Source organism: Mustela nigripes, chromosome 5 (genome assembly GCF_022355385.1).
Source record: "Mustela nigripes isolate SB6536 chromosome 5, MUSNIG.SB6536, whole genome shotgun sequence".
Lineage (NCBI taxonomy): Eukaryota > Metazoa > Chordata > Mammalia > Carnivora > Mustelidae > Mustela > Mustela nigripes.
This window is the reverse complement of record NC_081561.1, coordinates 60,413,797-60,433,686: the sequence shown is the minus strand read 5'-3', so window position 1 is coordinate 60,433,686 and position 19,890 is coordinate 60,413,797.

Genomic DNA, 19,890 nt, shown 5'->3' with positions numbered 1-19,890 from the left:
ATAGTGCAGCCCTTTGAAAAACATCCTGGTAATTCCTCAAAAGGTTAAAAAGAGTTATGGTATGATCCAGCAATTGCAATCCTGGGTATATACCCAAGAGAAATGAAAGCATATGTCCACATGAAAACTTGCACATGAATGTTCAAAGTACTGCTATTCACAACAGCTGAAAGTCCATCAGCTAATAAACAGATGAGCAACGTGGCTTATCTGTGCTAGAACAGGACTCAGCCATAAAAATGGAGTACTGATGCACACTACAACCTGAATGAGCCATAAAAATATGCTAAATGAAAGAAGCCAGACATACAACACCATATACTGTAGGATTCCATTTATATGAAATGTCCAGAAAAGGGAAATCCATAAAGACAGAAAAGTGGATTAGTCATTCCTAGGGGTGTGGAGGAGGGGAAACTGGGCATATCTGCTGAGGGGGTATTAGATAGATCTCTTTGTGAGGAGATGAGAATGGTCTGGAATGAGTGATGATGGACAACCTCATGAATATACTAAAAATTAATGAATTGTATATCTTAGAAGGGTGAATTTTATATGTGAATAATTCCTTAATAATAATAATAATAATGGCCAAAGATAATTTATTTTAAAAAGGCAGCTCAGGAAATAAGGGGCAGGGAAGAGAGCTAATTACTGTGTGCCAGTGCCCGAGCAGAGAAAACAATCCCTTGATGAAGTATTAAGTGGTGAAATGAAGAGTTTTCTGGGGTAAATTCCTTTGTTTTGTCATATCAGCCCAGAAACAGCTCAAGGGGGTGTGGGTGCTGAGCTTAGCCTGCAGCTGCAGTACTGTGTCCTGCTGGGTGAAAGGGGTCCTGCCTGTGTCTCAGGAGTTCGAGAGCCTCTCTGGACTTTGGTTCCCTCCCTGGGCAATTGGATAGGAATGGTGACTATGAATTTCCACTCAACATTCCTGTTTAATCAGTTGTCTCCATCCATACTTCCTTCTTATAACACTTGTTTTATCCTCCTTGTTGACCTCTAAAGGTAGAAGCCTACATACTATGAAACGAACTTGTCTATATTTTCTCATTATCTGTTTCTCGTTTGGGGAACTATTTCAAGATCCTTAGTTTTATACCTATTTCTTGATGGGCTTCTTTAACAAACTTGAAAAGCATCAGTCTCAGTCTCCACCAATATTTTACTTTTGTGTTTCTGCCTCTCTCATTCATTTCTTCTTCCAGAAGGCAGCTTGAGGTTCACTGTTTTTTGCTCTCTACGGCTGTCACAGAGAAGCTCTTATTCAGGAGGTTGGGAGAACTTCATTGTAGTCATTCATAGACACTGTATTTGTCCTTTAGAAAGGTTAGCTTCATTGGCCCACAGAACTATTCTTAGAATTTCTGGGGCATATCAAATAATCTTTCGCTGAGGATCTGCAGCTCTTTCTGTGTTGGGTCACCTTGGACACATACTCAGCCCCATAGAGAGGTCATCTTTACCAGAGCATCCAGCACGGGATCCCACATAAAGAAACAGGTGTCGGAGTGTGAGCACCATGTTGCCTTCACACAACTTGCCCTGAGTCAGTGGGGCAAGTGCTTTACTGCTCCTGTCTTCTGGGGCCTTCCTGCATTGCATGGCTGTGACAAACACAGTATGCCTTGTCGCTTCTCTTTCAGTGCTTAGGAAAGGCTAGTTGAGGCTCCTCCTTTCCAAATACTGGCCATCCAGGTGCAAGTACAGCAAATCACAGTATTCCACTCTTCCTTGACTGGCTTCTATTATTCTGTATCTAAAAGAGGCTTTGTGGGACGACTGGGTGGCTCAGTTGGTTAAGCAGCTGCCTTCGGCTCAGGTCATGATCCCAGCGTCCTGGGATCGAGTCCCACATCGGGCTCCTTGCCCTCCGCAGGGAGCCTGCTTCTCCCTCTGACTCTGCCTTCCACTCTATCTGCCTATGCTCGCTCTCGCTCACTCTCTCTCTGACAAATAAATAAAATCTTTAAAAAAAAATAAAAGAGGCTTTGTAAAGATTGCTAACAGGGAAAATGAACACTTCTTGTAGGAATGCACTTGCAGTTACTGATGGTGGCTGTTCTGAACACTTTGTGTGAGTAAAGCCTCTAACATGATAGTTTAATGAATACCACAAATGGTTAAGTTCAGTAGAGTGTATGTAGCACCCAATCAGCTGTCAGAGTGGAGTTTGTGTCCTCTGAGAGGCAGATCCCTCTTTCATAAAGGTGATTGATCCCTTGGTGCCCTTCAAATACCCCCTAATTTTTCCTGCACAGACCTGTCACAGTATCTGTATAGTTGTGTTACACTTATTTACTTGTCAGGCTTTCTTCAACCAACATGACTGATTCTTATCTGTGTACCTATAGCACCAAGTAAAGTGGGGGTGCTCAGTATGATAGTTATTTTTTAAAGACTTTTATTTTTGGAGCACCTGGGTGTCTCAGTGGGTTAAAGCCTCTGCCTTCGGCTCAGGTCATGATCCTAGGGTCCTGGGATGGAGCCCCGCATTGGGCTTTCTGCTCAGCATGGAGCCTGCTTCCCCCTCTCTCTCTGCCTGCCTTTCTGCCTACTTATGATCTCTGTTAAATAAATAAAATCTTAAAAAAAAAATAAAGACTTTTATTTTTAGGTAATTTGTATGCCCAACATGGGGCTCAAACTCACAACCCTGAGATCAAGAGTCACTTGCTCCACTAACTGAGCCAGCTGGGTGCCCCTATTTTTATTATTATTGAAATCCATCCCTAACACTTTTTACTTCATGTTTTTAGGCTCTATTGTTAGGTACATTTGTTTTCAGACTGTTGGTAGTTTTCGATGAAGTGACCCCTATTGTTATGAAGCTGAAGAAACAAGCTTTCCAACAAGATGAGTGGTGGTGAAGATAATGGCCCCAAACACCTGAGGGCTGTCACATGGATGAGGCATTAGGGCACTACTGAGACCCCTGGAGAGAGGTCACAAAGAAGCAGATTGGGATTCAGTCCAAGGAAAGAATGTTCTTACAGAGCCCAAACACAGGGTGGTTGCTTCAGATAGTAGGAGCTTCCTATCTCTGGATGTCATAAATAACACTGGAGAACAAACCAACTAGTGATCTAGTGTTGCCAAAGGGATGCAAGCATCATACACAGACAGATCTTTGAGTTTTCCTCACAGTTTGGCAGTATATGATTTTGTGATTCTATTACCAAAGAAGAGTTTCAAATTTGTGTTAGCAAGAGAGCACTGTTAAAACAGTGACAGCTAGGGGCGCCTGGGTAGCTCAGTGGGTTGAGCCTCTGCCTTCTGCTCAGGTCATGGTCTCAGGGTCCTGGAATCGAGCCCCGCATCTGGCTTTCTGCTCAGCAGAGCTTCCTTTCCCCCTCCGCCTGCCTCTCTACCTACTTGTGATCTCTGTTAGATAATAAAATCTTAAAAACAAAACGGTGACAGCTACCACCTATGGAGCACCAGTCACAGGCCCTGTACTTGTTATTTATGATCAACACCCAGGTGAGGGGTTTAAATGCTACATTATTGGGGCGCCTGGGTAGCTCAGTTGGTTAAATGTCTGCTTTGGCTCAGGTCACGATACCGGCTCAGCAGGGGAGTCTGCTTTTCCCTCTCTCTCTGCCCCTGCTTGTGTGCTCTCTCTCACTTGCTTGCTCTCTCTCAAATAATAAATAAATGAAAAATGCTACATCATCAATTGTACATAAAAGCAAACTGGCGTGGAGAGGTTAAGAGATTTTTTCAAATCATACAGACTCAGGATTCTCAAGTTCATACTCTTTCCACTCCCTGTTCCTAAGCATGGTTTCTGCTAAGCTGCCCATGTGTTTGAGTCTGAAAGGATACTATCCTTGTCTACACAGCACCTCTGTGCCCAAAGGTAAGAGGACCTCTCCAGGCAAATAATGAATGGGTTGCAAGAGATGGGAATGTCATTAAAGCTTTTCCATGGCTTCTCAGTGCCCTCAAGGTAAGTTTTTAACTTGGCTCTAAGTACCTCACCTTTCCAGTTCTAGCCATTCCCCCTGTTTCTTCCCTCCAACCACTAAATGAGCTTCTTAAACCTGCCAAATCCTTTTCTGCCTCAGGACCTTTGCAAATGCTATCTGCCTTCTGGGAACTTGCTTCCTGAATATCTTCACCTCACTAATTCCTGCCTAACTTCAGGTCCCCCTCACCCACTCAATATCAGGCTATTGGGCCCAGGCATTCTCTCCCATAGCATCCTGTGCTGGAGGGCCAAGGGGGTACAATCAATGACAACTGTTTTTTCCCTACTTGACAGCTCAACCGAACAAGGGAAAAAAGGCAAATGGAAACTCATGATAAAGGCTACATTTGTAGCTTAGTGGGAGAATAAAAGAGGTCTGCCAACTTCCTGCCCTACCTGCTCCTACCCAGGTAGATAAAACCTGGGCTTTATCTACCCCATTAGTCTGTGAGCTCCATGAGGGCAGGGACCAGGAATGCTTTGCCAAACACATGTGTATGCTTCCAATGTCTTGCTTAATCTCTGATACATAGTGCTCAAGAAATACTTGGTGAAAGAATGTTAAATGTTATACACAAGTCTCCCTCAAATGTGAGTAGATGAGGGCTAGTGAGGAGATGTGGAGTTAGGAGGGGGCTGGAAGGAGTTGAGAGTATCATTACAACAAAAGCCCTGGAGTAAGGGAAACTTAGGTGCCTGGGAGTAAGAACACAGGAGTTCATTTCTTCATACCCATGAGGATCAGCATGTATGAGGCAAACCAGAATATGACTTAAAGTGATCCTGATTATAAATACTAGATAATAAAAAGAGTACTGAAAATCTGCTTTGGCAGCAAACCAGTTCCACTAATTGCAGTCATTCACAAGCACTTCCTAATTAAACTTAATTAGCATGTGGCACAATTCTGTCTATCATTAAATATATGGCAAGTGAGAGAATGTGGGAAGGTGTTATGTAAACTGTAAAGCACCTTACAAATATGACTGCTATAATATGTCAGGTTAGCACTGAGTTTTGATTACAACTATAAAGTCCACTTATTTTTAACTTTGTAGACTTGTTCAAGTATACGGGCATATGCTTAAACTTTTAAGGCATTATAAAAAACTTTGTTCCTTAATGGCTCTTGAAAGGTTTCACTAAGTTCTGGTGTGTTAATGAAAAGTTAGTCTTACCTCTTGATCACTGTGTCACTTAACCTTTACTACCCATAACCTGTGTGCCTTCTCACTCCATCTTCTGAGTATCTCCTCTAACTAGAAAGCTTTACTTTCTACCGCTTATGTTACTGAAAATAAAAATAGAAACATACACACAAGACAAAAACAGACTGAAATGTTTTCTTAAAACCACATTAGCAAGTCTGTTTGACTTTGTCCCCAGTTTTCCAGGATCTGCTTGCTGCCGTTACATGAACCTGCTGAGAGCATTCTGTGTATAGCTACTTGTGGTTAGTTAGCTGCTTGGGGTTATTGACTGGGCTATATTTTGTGACTGAGTGGCATCAGCTGGGCTAATTCAGAATCAAGACTGCAGGAAATGACAGTCTGATCCCTCACCGTGGTTGCCTTCAACTCACCTCCTGAAGAAATTAACAATAGCTTTAAATAGTGGTTTTCCATACAAAGATGGGCTTGGTTTCTCAAATATCACTTGGAAATGTGTATTTTATCTAAAAATATATGAAAATAACTATATCCAGATAATTTGCAGCCCGAAAAATGTATCCATATGCTGCTGGAAACTGAGAAGAAAACAGGAGTGAAACTTGGTGGTCAGCTTGCTTATAGATCTGACAGATGGTGACAATACTCCATGATGTGAACTGTCAGCAACTTCCTCATCCCATTTTTTATAATACAAAAGAATAGTCCTTCCAGGTCATGAGACTATGTTAAGGAAAACTAAAACAGTTTAATTTTATGATTCAGAAAAATGCAAAAGCTTACCTTTTTATAGAGGAGTTTCTGAAACTCAAAATCACAGAACCAGGAGTCAAGTTCCAGGCTTTTCCCAACTCCAAAACGACTGGGCTTTTTCTCTTCTCTGGAGCTTTTGGCAGAGCCAGAACTATAATATCTTTACTCATAATCTCTTACTACCACCCCACCACGACCACCAAAAACAGTATCAATTACCAGTATCTTGTGGAGACAAGAATTTGTGCATTCATCTTGTGATAAAAAGCCATGAAGAGGAAGGCTATAAAAACCAAGGCAGCACTGAATCTTTGCAGCTGTATAGGGGACATTTTGTTTTTTACTTGGAAGCATTTCCTTTGAAGAACCTCATCTTCCCCCATTATAGATTGTTCAGTAGGGTAGATCTTGTTCTTCCCTGATGAGCTTCTGACCAGGGCCTGGTCTGAGTACTTTATCCACCTGGCCACAGGAATTGCTGAGGGATAGAAGTGTGGCTCAAGTCGCACTCATCCTTTTCCCTGAGACTTTTCCGTAAGACTTTTTGGTGTTATCAGGAAAGATACTCTCTCATTTCCTAGACAGAAACCTTGTAAGGACCACAGCAGGTTCAAGACTTCAGGGGCTATTTTGCCCCTGAGTGAAGAGAAAATGAGGCCAAGCAAAGCTGAGAGAAATAGGAAGGGAGGGTCCTAATGACATCTCTGACCTCCAGGATCTAACTCTGCCCTATTTTCTTGGTATCAAGCAGTAAATTATCCCCTATCCATTTTTTCTTAAGCTTGTTTGAGTTGATTTCCGTTATGACCAAGAGTCCTAATTAATACAGTGTGCATCTTTATACAGTTCTTGTGCTTCTTCTTGTATTTAAGAATTACATCATGGTGTATAAAGTTCTGACACTGTAAATTGCTTCAAATACATATTTTCTTAATGCATGATTTTTAGGATAACCATGTAAGAAAAAAGACTAGAAAATGATATGTAAAAAATTGGATAGACAAGTTATCCAATTAAACAACAGGCAAAAAATTTGGATAGTTTTCAAATGGCCAATAAGCACATGAAAAACATGCTTGACATCATTAGTCATTAAAGAAATATAAATCAAAACCAGAAGAACATACTATACTATTTTACATCCACTAAGATGGCTATAATAAAAAAAAAAAAAAGAGAGAAAATAACAAGCGTTGCAAAAGATATGGAGAAAACGAAACCCTCATATTTCTGGTGGGAGGATAAAGTGATGCAACTTCTGTGGAAAACAGTTTGACAGTTCCTCAAAAAGTTAAATATATTGTGATTTCACAGAAATGGCAGACAGAGTTACAAGAATCAGTCCTCCACTAAAGCTATCATTAAGCTGGCAAAAACAGATAGAAGGAACTTTTTCAGAACTCTGGAATCTAATAAAACTTAGAGTGGGGAGTCCAACCAGTGGTGTGCTTAATAAAAAATTAGCTGTTAAATGTTATGGCATTTTTGTTTACCTGTCTACCATCCCCCATTCCCCAGTTTGGTGGTGCCTGTGGGACAGTAGTCCACATTCCTGGTGTGGCTTGCTACTGCCAGGGGAGGAGAGATGCACCCTATTTGCAAAAGACTGTGGCTGTCAATTGTGCCCTGTCTGGTGCCCTGAGGGATGCATGCGGAGTCTGACTTTTTTTTTCCTCCCTAGCCTGGAGAGCTTTCCAAATAGCATCTGTTCAAAGTACTTAAAGACCTGTGCTACTGGTGACTGCTTAGAGCAAGAGACAGAGAACTGAAAAAGCAGCAGATGAATCTAAAAGCCTGGGAAGTAGAAGACTGAGGAGGAAGCTACATGGGGAAATAAGGACTCTGAAGGGCTACTGTGTGATTGGGGAACTCCATCAAACAAAGTGCATGCCCAGGGACAGATGCATGTTCAGAAAAGACCTGAGAATATCCTAGGCTTGCACCTTTAGCTGATCTTTGGGTTCCATGCAATCAGGAGGTGAAGGCTAAGGCAGAGTTTCAGGCAAATTGGCTTAGCATTGAAGAAGTGCCCCAGCTCAGAGCCAAGCTACAAAAGCCTGGAGAGGTACCTGAGGTGTTTTTAGTCCAGCCCCTTAAGGAAACCTCTGTCAGATCACTGACTGACTGCTGAAATAATGGAACAGACTTTCAGTGATCACGCACAACAAGAAATGCAGTCTTAATAAAAATAGTTTAGGAAAATCAATGCACAAATGGATGACAATAGTCTTCAATAATCAGGGTATCTGATTCCCAGACTGACACAGTTTAATATTCAAAATGTTCATTTTTAAACAACAACAAAAAAAATCACAAGATATATAAAGAATAAAGAAAGTATGGTTCATTCACAGAAAAAACAGAGAAGTTTACAGAAATCATCACCAAGGAAACCCAAACACTGGACTTACCAGGCAAATATTTTATTTTTTTAAAAGATTTTTTATTTTAAGTAATCTCTACACCCAACATGGGGTTCAAACTCACAACCCCAAGATCAAGAATTGCATGTTCTAACCACTAAGCCAGCCAGGCACCCCATTTGGCAAATACTTTATTTTATTTTTATTATTTTAAGTATTTTATTTATTTATTTGACAGACAGAGGTCACAAGTAGGCAGAGAGAGAGTGAGGAAGGGAAGCAGGCTCCCTGCTGAGCAGAAAGCCCCATGTGGGGCTTGATCCCAGGACCCTGGGATCATGATCCGAGCTGAAGGCAGAGGCTTTAACCCACTGAGTCACCCAGGCAACTCCTTGGCAAATATTTTAAATCAAATGTCTTAAATGTGCTCAAAGAGCTAAAGAAAATAATAGACAAAATAACCTAAAGGAAACTAGGAGAATGAAGAAATGAATAAAGAATATCCATAAAGATATATACATTATTTATTATTATATTTATATACATTTATTATTATAATATCACATAAGAACTAAATGAAAATTCTCCAGAATAGGTCATATGTTAGTCCACAAAACTCAATACATTTAAAAAGATTTAAATCATACAAAGTATCTTCTCCAACCACAGTAAAGTTAAAAATCAACAAGAGAAGGAAAACTTGAAAATTCACAAAATGTGGAAATTAAACAACACGCTCTTAAGTAACCAAAGGGTCAAAGAAGAACTCACAAGAAAATGATAAAATACTTTGAGATGGATGAAAATGAAAACACAACATATCAAAACACATTGGATGCAGTGAAAACAGTGCTAAGAGGGAAATTACAGCTAGGAACATTTTAAAAAAGAAGATTTCAAATCAATAACCTAACTTTATACCTTGAGGAACTAGAAAAAAAAAAGAGCTAACTAAACTAAAAAATAGTAGGAGGAAAGAAATCATAAAGATTACAGCAGGGATGAATGAAGCAGGAAAAAAGAACAACAGAATCAAAGCAACCAAGAGTTGATACTTTGAAGAGACAAAATTGGCAAAACTTTATCTGAATTAAAAAAAAAAAAGCTTTAGCTAAATTTACTTAGAAAAAAAAGAGAAGATGCAAGTAACTAAAATCAGAAATGAAAGTAGGGTATTACTACTGACCTTACGAAATAAAAAAGCATTATAAGATAATACTATGAACAGCTGTATGATTAAGTAGGAACCAGACAAGGATGTCACTTTTACTGCTGCTTTTAAACATTGTACTGGAGGTTCTAGCTAAAGTAATTAGGGAAGAAAAAGAAATAAAAGGTATCCAAATTGGGAAGGAGGAAGTAAAACTATCTCTATTCTCAAATGACATGATCTTATGATATACACTATACATACATTATATATTATATTATATTACATTATATTAAAGAATCCACATACACACACAAAACTAGAAGAAATGAACAAGTTTAGCAAAGTTTCATGGTATAAGACCAACATATTAAAGAACATTGTGTTTCTGTACACCTGCAATAAATAGTCCAAAAGGAAATTAAGAAACAACTCCATTTACAATAGTATACAAAAGAATAAATACGTAAGAATAAATTTAGCCAGGACATGGAAGACATACACAAAAACTATAAAATACTGCTGAAAGATATTAAAGACCTAATAAACAAAAAGGTATCCCATCTATGTTCATGGATTGGAAGATCTAATATTGTCAAAATGGTAATGCTATCCAAAGTGATCTATAGATCTAAAACAATCCCTATCAAATTTCCAATGACCCTTTCTGCAGAAATGAAAAGCCAATCTTCAAATTCATATGAAATCGAAAGGTGGTCCTTTCGATTAATTAAAAAATAATTTTTTTTAAAGATTTTATTTATTTATTTGACAGACAGGGATCGCAAGTAGGCAGAGAGGCAGGCAGAGAGGGGTGGGGGGGAAGCAGGCTCCCTGCTGAGCAGAGAGCCCGATGTGGGGCTCTATCCCAGGACCCTGGGATCATGACCTGAGCTGAAGGCAGAGGCTTTAACGCACTGAGCCACCCAGGCGCCCCTGTGAACAGCAAAATAATCTTAAAGAAGAACAAAGTTGGAGGTCTTATACTTCTCAATTTCAAAACTTGCTACAGAATTACAGTGAACAAAAGAGAGTACTGGCATCAAGATGACATATAAACCAATGGAATAGAATTGAGACTCCAGAAATAAATCTATACATCTACAGCCAATCAATTTCCAACAAGAATGCCTAGACCAGGTGGTGGGTATTATAGAGGGCACGGATTGCATGGAGCACTGGGTGTGGTGAAAAAATAATGAATACTGTTTTTCTGAAAATAAATAAATTGATAGCTGTAAAAAAAAAAAGAATGCCTAGACCATTCAAAGTAGAAAAAATAATCTTTTTAACAATATGCTGGAACAACAGTACTTCCACATACAAAAGAATGCAGTTGTACCCTACCTCACACTATATACAAAAATTAACTCAAAACAGATCAACAACCTAAACATAAGTGCTAAAACTAAAAAATTCTTAGGAGAAAACATAGGGGTAAATCTTTGTGGTCTTGGACTTGGCAATAAATTCTTAAATATTATGCTGGAACCACAAGTAATAAAAGAGAAAATGGATAAACTAGATTTGATCAAAATTAAAATCTTTTGTGCATTAACAGGTATTATGAAGAATGTGAAAAGACAACATGTAGCATGGGAGAAAATACCTGCAAATCATATATCTGATAAAGGTCTAGTATCCAGAATATATACAGAATCCTTACAATTCTAGAACAAAGAGACAAACAACCTAATTTAAAAAATGGGCAAAGGACTTGAGTAGGTATTTCTCTAAGGAAGGTATTTAAAGGCCAAAAAACACATGAAAAGATGCTAAATATCATTAGTTATCAAGGAAAGGTAAACTAAACACAATGAAACACTAGGATGACTATAATATATATAAAAAAGAAATTAACAAGTGTTATTAATATGGAGAAATTAGAACCACTGTACATTCCTGAAAGGGATGTAAAATGATTCAGGTGCTGTGGTAAAGTTTGGCAGTTTCTCAAAAAGTTAAACAAAATAATCAAATGACTCAGCAATTCCACTTCTAGTTATATTCTGAAAAGAAGTGAAAACAGGTACTCAAACATGTACTTATCCATGGGAAAACAAGTACTCAAACATTTACTTATTCAGGAATGTTCACAGCAGTACTACTCACAATAGCTAAAAGGTGGAAATAACCCAAATGTCCATCAGTGAATGAATGGATAAACAAATTATGGTATACACATACAAAGCAATATTATTCAGCCATAAAAGATAATGAGCTACTGATACATGCTAACCTCAAAAACATTATGCTAAATGAAAGAAGCCAGACAGAGTAGGTCATATATCCTATGATTCCATTTTTGTGAAATAACCAGCATACATACATCATAGTGACAGAAAGCAGATTGGCAATTGCCAGGGGCTGCAGGGAGGTAGGAATGAGAACTAACTGCTTAATAGACACAAGGTTTTATTTTGGGGTGATGAAACAGTTCTGGAACTAGACAGAGGTGATGGTTATACAACACTGTGAATGGACTAAATGCCACTTGTTTATTTTAAAGTGGTTATTTAGTTATGTGAATTTCACCTCCATGAAACAAATAAACAAACACAAGACCTGAGACATCAGTCAGAAAAGTGGTTACATTTCAGAAAAGTAGTGACTGGAAGAGGACATGAGAGGGCTTCTGGGATGTTGGTCATATTTTATTTTTTGATTTGGATGTTGGTTACCCAGTTGTGGTCATTATCTTAAAATTTTGGGGCTTAACAATTGTGATGTGTGTACTTTTTTTTATTTTAAGATTTTATTTATTTGACAGAGAGAGATCACAAGTAGGCAGAGAGGTAAACAGAGAGAGAGAGAGAGAGAGAGAAGGAAGCAGGCTCCCTGTCTAGCAGAGAGCCCGATGTGGGACTCGATCCCAGGACTCTGAGATCATGACCTGAGCCGAAGGCAGAGGGTTAACTCCCTGAGCCACCCAGGCAGCCCCATTTACTTTTGTTTTTTATGTGCATCTTGTACTTTAACATAAAACTTAAAAAAACATTTAGAGTTACCATGACCCAGGATATACCCAAGAGAACTGAAAAACATGTCCACACAAACACTTGTATACAAATGTTCACTTTCATAGCAGCATTGTTCATAATAGCCCCAAAGTGGAAATAACTCAAAATCCCATCAACTAGTAGAGACACAAAATGCGGTATATTCATGCAGAATATTATTCAACTATAAAATATAGTGAAGTACTGACACATGGTACAACATGATGAATGAACCTTGAAAACATGTTAAATGAAAGAAGCCAGACACAAAAGAGCACACACTGTATGACTCCCTTTACACGAATTGCCCAGAACAGGTAAATCCACGGAGATGGAAAGCAGATTGGTGACTGCCAACAGCTTTGGGGCAGGGAAGAATGGGAGTGTCTGTTCATGGGTATGTTTCTTTAGGAGGGGTGGTAGATACGTTCTGGAATTGGATAGTGGTGATAGCTGCATGACTTTTTTTAAAGATTTTATTTATTTGACAGAATGAGAGAGAGTGTGTGTGTTTGTGTGTGTGTGTGTTAGTGAATGTACAAGCAGGGGGAGTGGCAGGGAGATGGAGAAGCAGGCTCCCACAGAGTAGGAAGCCTGATGTAGGGCTTCATCCCAAGACCCTGGGATCATGACCCGAGCTGAAGGTGGATGCTTAACTGACTGAGCCACCCAGGTACCCCATAGTTGCATAATCTTAAAGATACTATAAACCACTGGATTTTATACTTAAAAAAAAAAAAAGATTTTATTTATTTGAGAGAGTGAGTGAGAGAAAGAGAGCAGGAGCAGAGGAGGGGCAGAGGGAGGAGAAGCATGCTCCCCACTGAGCAGGAAGCCGCATGTGGGACTCTATCCCAGAAAGCTGGGATCATGACCTGAGCTGAAGACAGATGCTTAATTGACTGAGCCACCCAGACGCCCTGGATTTGACACTGTAAAATGGTGAATTTTATGTTACAAGAGATTTAATGTTATATGAAATACATTTCAATAAAAAAGATCTTAAATATTTTCACAATGTATGTGAACCCTAGCATATTAAAGAAAAGAAGTTCAAAGGGAAAATATTACTCTAGAAGTGTTCCCTTCCCCTGCCCATCCTTCAGATCAGCACCTCTTAGAGGTGGACCTCAGATACCATTGGAGAATGGAGGTAGATCAGTTGCAGTTAGGAATAAAAACTGTGACCAAGAGCCCTGATTGTCCCTGAACAGAGGAATGTGGTAGCTGATGCGAAACAGATCTTGGGCTGGAGCAAGGGAAAGAAAGTTAAAAGTGGTGGTGACAAAGTGTTGGCAGCCCTGGCACCAGAGCATTTCCATTGCTTCATCCACAGGGTGGATGCCTTAGGAATGAGTAGTTCTTAACTGATTTCAGCCTCAATAGCCAGAGACCCTGAGATATTTTGTACCCCTTACTCCTTACTTCTTACGCTTTCGATGGCTCTGGTTGGATATTACACAGTTCTTTATACTTCTAGTGTTATGAGTATTCCCCAAACTATAGATTTTGGGGATTCCCCAAACTACACAAACTACAGATTTATTTGGGTAGTAAACTAGACCTCTAGGATTCTAAAAATGCCGGAACAAAAGTAGACTAACAATTTTAAGGGTAAATCTGGATCAGAGGCAGCTCAGATTTAAATGAGTCTCAGAATTTAAAGGACTTTGAGGTCAGCTAAATTTTATTTGCTTTTGGTTCTCATCCTCCACAGACCCGAAGTGCAAAAAAGAGAAAATGAATTACCTACTGGCATTTTAGATGGAGAGGAAGGGGTTTCCTTGGTAGTCTGAAATGATGCTTGCCTGCTTCTGTGTGCCAGAATTTTCAGTGTGTATAGGAGAGATAGTGAGACTGAATGGAAACTAGTTGACAGCTGTCCTGAAGTCTAAAATCCCAGGATTTTTCAAATACCACCTTTGTGATTTTCTCCCCATCCTCCCACCTCTTTTGTCTTTACATACCCCACTCCTCTAAGGATATACCCAATTTCTACCTTGATTCTTAAATGGACCAGTAATGAAGCTGAAATAGTAGATGTTCTACTTGCTAGGCACACTGGGACCCAGGCTCCAGGAGGGATGAGAAGATCTGAAAGTCACAGCTTTAACGTAAGTATCAGGGCACAAAATGAGAGATGGAAGTTAGGAGATAAACTGAGATGAGTGGCAAGTTTAAAATATGTATCTCTATGCCTCTTATCTTATTCCTCTTTGATAATGATACAGACATACATACACAACATATTTGCTCACCCAACTCACCATTTCCTGGTAGCTGAGGGCCTTCTCCACAACCCATGCCTGTCCCAGCAGTCATACCTACCTTCTGGAAGTCAGACCCTAGAGGTGACTGCCTACTGACCCCAAGGGTGCTCATCATTTCTTTGGTCTCTGTGACTTCTATCCCTGCCTCTCTGAGGCAAAGATGTCTTTTGGAGTTCTTCTTTCTAGAATTCTGGACTTTGGCACAAACTGCTCCTGAAAAGAAAGGAAGAGAGGTGGGCAAGAGTGAGTAAATGTCTTCATAGTCAACCTCATATAGGTAGGCTATAGGAGAGCTGGGTAGTTTACCAGGGACAGAACATCAGAGAGGATATGAAAGAAATGATACCTCAATATGCTTTTTTACCTCTTTGCAATCTTTCTCTGTACTCTCTATCATGTAACTGCCTCTACTTTCACCCTGCTTACTCACTTCCCTTAAACATGCTCATTTCCATTGCTTTCTACAAAATATTTCTTCTGCTGATCCTCCACAAGTGGAATGAACAAAAGCCTGTAAAGTGATTAATCTATACATCTAGATACAAATTATCTTCTATTCTCTTGCATGCAACAAAGACTTTGTGACATATTTTTGTGTACCTGCATTACAGGTAAAGCTCTGTAAAGACAGGCAGTTTGATTTATAGAATTTCATGTCCAAATGCTTGTACACTTGGAAATGCATAACCAGCCAAACAGAAGTAGGAGCAAGAGAAAGGGAAGAGGAAGAGGAAAAAAGAAAGGACTAATATTCTTCAAGAATGGAGACTGAATGAATGTTGCCCAGCCTTGAAGGGAATAGAGGAATTTAGGGAGTCTTGTGGGAAAAGCAGCAGGAAACTATTTGTAATGATAGAAAACTATTGAGAGGAACGACGACAGGGATGAACTGAGTAGGAGACACATACTTTAAAAACAAAACAAAATACTGTTTTTTAATACATAAAAGTACACAAAAGGAAAAAAATTAACCCTGGTTTATAATTCCACAGCATCAAATAGCTCTTACTGACATAAAATTACATATTTTACATGTGTGTACCTATTTTATATGTGCATGAAATATTTGTATTTTATATAAAATGCATTTTATGGTCAGGATGTTGAAACAAAAAATAAAGAATAAAAAAAGAAAGCGTTCCTTCTCCTTCTACCAATGAAAACTTTTTTGCTGTTGTTGTTTCCTCCCAGAAATGAAACTGGTAGCTTGATTTTGGGTTCTGGTTCTGATGAGGTGACAAGAGGATGTTGGGCCAAATCAGAGATCGGGGATTTGACTGACTGATTTCAACATGCCTATGAAATATGGCTGGAAGGAGAAAGTTAGCCATCTGAATATCAAAGTACCCAAAGCCTTTGACTGCTAACACTACAGTCAGTTTACCCCCATTCCCAACCTCAGTTTTTCTTTCAGGAGCTTCAGGGGCAATGTGTCCCCCTCCTGGCCTGACACCATTATTCCAGAATGCTGCTGAAATGAAGGCCACTGACAGCCTCAATATGCATTCATTGCCACAGACAGTGCTTTGTATACAAAGATCCAGGACAGAGAAGCAGGGTAGCTGGTTTCTGGAGTGCTAAGTACCCAACAAATACAAAAGCAGTTTGTAGCTTTCACCCACTTATAAATTGCTCAATATTTACAATCAGTTAATAAAAAATAGCTACTATTACCACATTGATTCTTTTAACAAATTTTTATTGAGTACTGTGTGTGTGTCAGGCAACTGTGTACTGGGAATACAATGGAAAAAAAGTAAGCAAAGGCAGACTTCCTGCTTAGGAGAGTTTATAAACACATAAATGTAAAATTAAAACCACACTGCTACAGTGAAAACATACACAGCCCTTTGAAAGTATATAAGGGTTATGGGCAAATCATCATGGCAGTGTTTTTTTTTTTTAATGATAGATTTTCATTATCAGTTCAACTGCGTGGCTTATATCAATGAACACTGTGAGTGTATACATAATTTTTTTGGTTAAAAATTATATATTATAAATAATAAAAATTATCTTAAAATTCAACTCTATAAAGAAATGTGTTCACAATCACAAACTCTTCATCTGTCCATGTTCTCACAAAACTGTTAATAGCTTATTTATTTTTATTAATTAACTATTTAATTAATTAAGCAATAAATTGCTTGCCCCAGGGTTGGTAGGTTTGTTTTGTTAATGTGAGACCCAAGGTTTAGGAAAATATATTAAGTAAGCTCTAGGCCCAACATGGGGCTTGAACTCATGATCCCGATATCAAGAGTCATATGCTCTACCAACTGAGCCAGCCAGGCACCCTAGGAATACAATTTTAAAAACCCATCTCACTTTGTAGGCTATCTCTTCTCTGAACCTGTCTCCACCTTCTTCTTTTTAAAAAAAAAATACACTTAATGTCCCTGTTGGATGCCTGTATCTCTATGTCCAACCCTCCCTGTCCAACACCTTACCATTCTTCTTTAGTCCCTGAACCTGGCAGCCTGATAAATGAACATATGGCCTGGCATGCTTTGATACCAAAGCATTTAGCTAACTTTTTGACTTTTACATTTTTTTTTAGAGATGGAACTTTATTAGGTACAATGGGAATACTTACCTGAAAGGTTTAAGTCTTATATGCCCTGAAGCTAGCTGTAAATAGGAGAAAGATGGTTCATGAAGCAAGAGGTCTCCATTCACAAAGCCAAGGGGATATCTGGGGGATTATATTCACAACTTAAGTAAAATTAGGTGTTTGCCCAAATTTAAACCTAACTGCTGATGATGTATTCTCACAGTCGAGGGAGTCTAATAAAAACTTTCTGGTGTCTGCAGAATTTTAAAGTAGTTATAGATGATACCATAAACGACATGTAACGATTAGGGCCCCCTCCTTGCATATGCCTTTGTCTCCAAAGGTGAACATTTATTCAGTGCTGTCATAGTACTGAATAAAAAGAAGTAGGTCCTACCTTTAGGTTCTGGCAACTGGGTTAGAGTTCTGCCTTTCCTTTCACAGGGCTTCTCTGGATGGGCTACAAAACTAGACCCCAATGATCAAAGAGGAATCACACTTCTGGCCTAGACTAAAGGCTCTCCCTTTGCTAGTTCAAGGCAGATATGAAGACTGACATTGCTTCTTACAAGGAGGCATTCATTATTCTGGAAAAAGACTGAAGTTATCAAAAGAATACAACAGTAACAGCTCAAAGTACTCCAGTCCCAGTTACTTGAATTAGTTCTGTACGTCGTAGATTTTGCCTCTCTTCTCTTCCCTACTTTATGCTTCCCAATGAGTCCCCCTCCTAATCTAAAGAATAGGGTTTTGATTTACCCCTCCCCAGTCTAATCCCACCCATTTCTCCCCAAAGGGAGATGAATTTACTAAGTGAAGAGGCCAGAAAATCAGTAACAACTGGCATTTTAACTTCTACGTTCTCTGAATTCCTATAGATAGGCTGGTAGGACAGGGAGGGAGTAGGTCTCCAGAAAAACGAATATATTTCTGAAGCTCATCTGGGTTTACGTTTGTCTAAAGGGTACCTTCTGAGTCACTCTATGGTTTCTGGGCCAGGAAAGTACCTAAATAGCAAGCCTAGGAGGGCTACTCAGGATGGCATGACCCTGGACATATTTGGAGCTGAGATAGAAGACAATGATCCTCATTTTAAAGAAGGAAAAAAAAATCCCTGTGGAACAGTGAGGTGAAGTAACTTGTCCAAAATCACAGCAAGGCAAATGGCTGAGGGACAATCACGGACTGGACTCTCTCGAATATGTGCTCTTTCCACAACATGATGAACAGCAGAGGCCAGGACATCTTCTAAATAGACATTAGTCAAGAAAAACTAAATAGCCTCCCCAGAGTCAACATAGGATTCTGCACCTCTGTATACAAGTTAACAGGGAAAAAAGCATTCTGAGGGGAAAAGATCAACTTTGCATTATTTTTGAGTGGGTAGAAGACTCTGGATGCCTCTGTTGAGCCAGGTTATAAATTTCTGACAACAAGGATGTCAAAAGGAAACTGGGACAGAGATTAGGAAATCTGAGGACTAACCTCTCTGGTCCCTAAGAATGCCCTCAGCAAGAACACGAATGTTCTTGGGGGAGTTCAGCTTCCAAAGTAGCATAGGGGAGAGCTAACATAAGGGTATATGAAAAGCTTCACAATAGGGAGATGCCAAAACCAGACCAATGTTGCCTACTCACTACCCATCCAAGGCAGCACTGAGGCACAGATTACATAATTTCCCAATCTCACATGAAGAAAACAGCCCCAACAGGTGGGGAAAAAGAAACTGGGAGGGAGGAGATAGACAACAGGATAGCAGGAGTTCGCTTTTCTAGTTTTCCTGTGGAGTTCAAATGTGTGTGGTTCAAAACAAAAATCAAGAAAGAAACATGAGGTTAATGCATTTATTCCAAGTAATTAACACATTAAAAATAAAATTAAACTTGTCCAAGCCAACTCAGAAATTCTTTAATCTTTTAAACAAAATGTACAACCCAAAACATCACACTATAGTGGAAATAACTTGGGAAAGGGAGAGGTAGAGGAAGGAATACATATGAATTGAGGAACAGAGAATGAGTCCAATCCCAAAACAAGTTTCAGCTCTTCTACCTCTTCAGAACAGAAATGGCTGCTAAACAATTTAACACAAAGTGTTACTGGATCACAATATAATGAACAAAAGGCCATTTCAAAAATAAAAGTGACCCAAAAAGCATATCTGCACCTGGCAGATTCAGCCATGAATCAGCCTTACCGATTTGTTGTCTTCCAAAAGTGAACCTGCTAGATTTTCTTCCACGTTTATTGAGGCCATTTCCAAACAGGTTTGTGGGTTAGCAGGACCATCTCAAGCAAAGGCAACAGAATAAAGGAAGTATGGGGTTGACATGGCACAAGGAAGTAAACAGTAAACAAAAGAGCTACTCACGCTGCATTTCAAACAATGTTAAGGCAGGCCCATCCAAATGGAAGCCTAAGAGATGAACAATCCTTCCTTCATTAGTAGTTTTCCACTTCAGCAGGCTTTCTGGTGTTTCTCCCAGTGATCCATCAGCTGCCCAGGAAATTGGGTAGGAATACAACATAGCAATTGCAGAAGTCAGCTCTGTCTCCCTCCTCCCCCATATTCCAGAAATGGCAGAGTCAAAGCCAAAATACAATCAAAGCACACTGTGTGGTGAGCCAGACAGACATTTGATTTTAATGACAAAGTAGG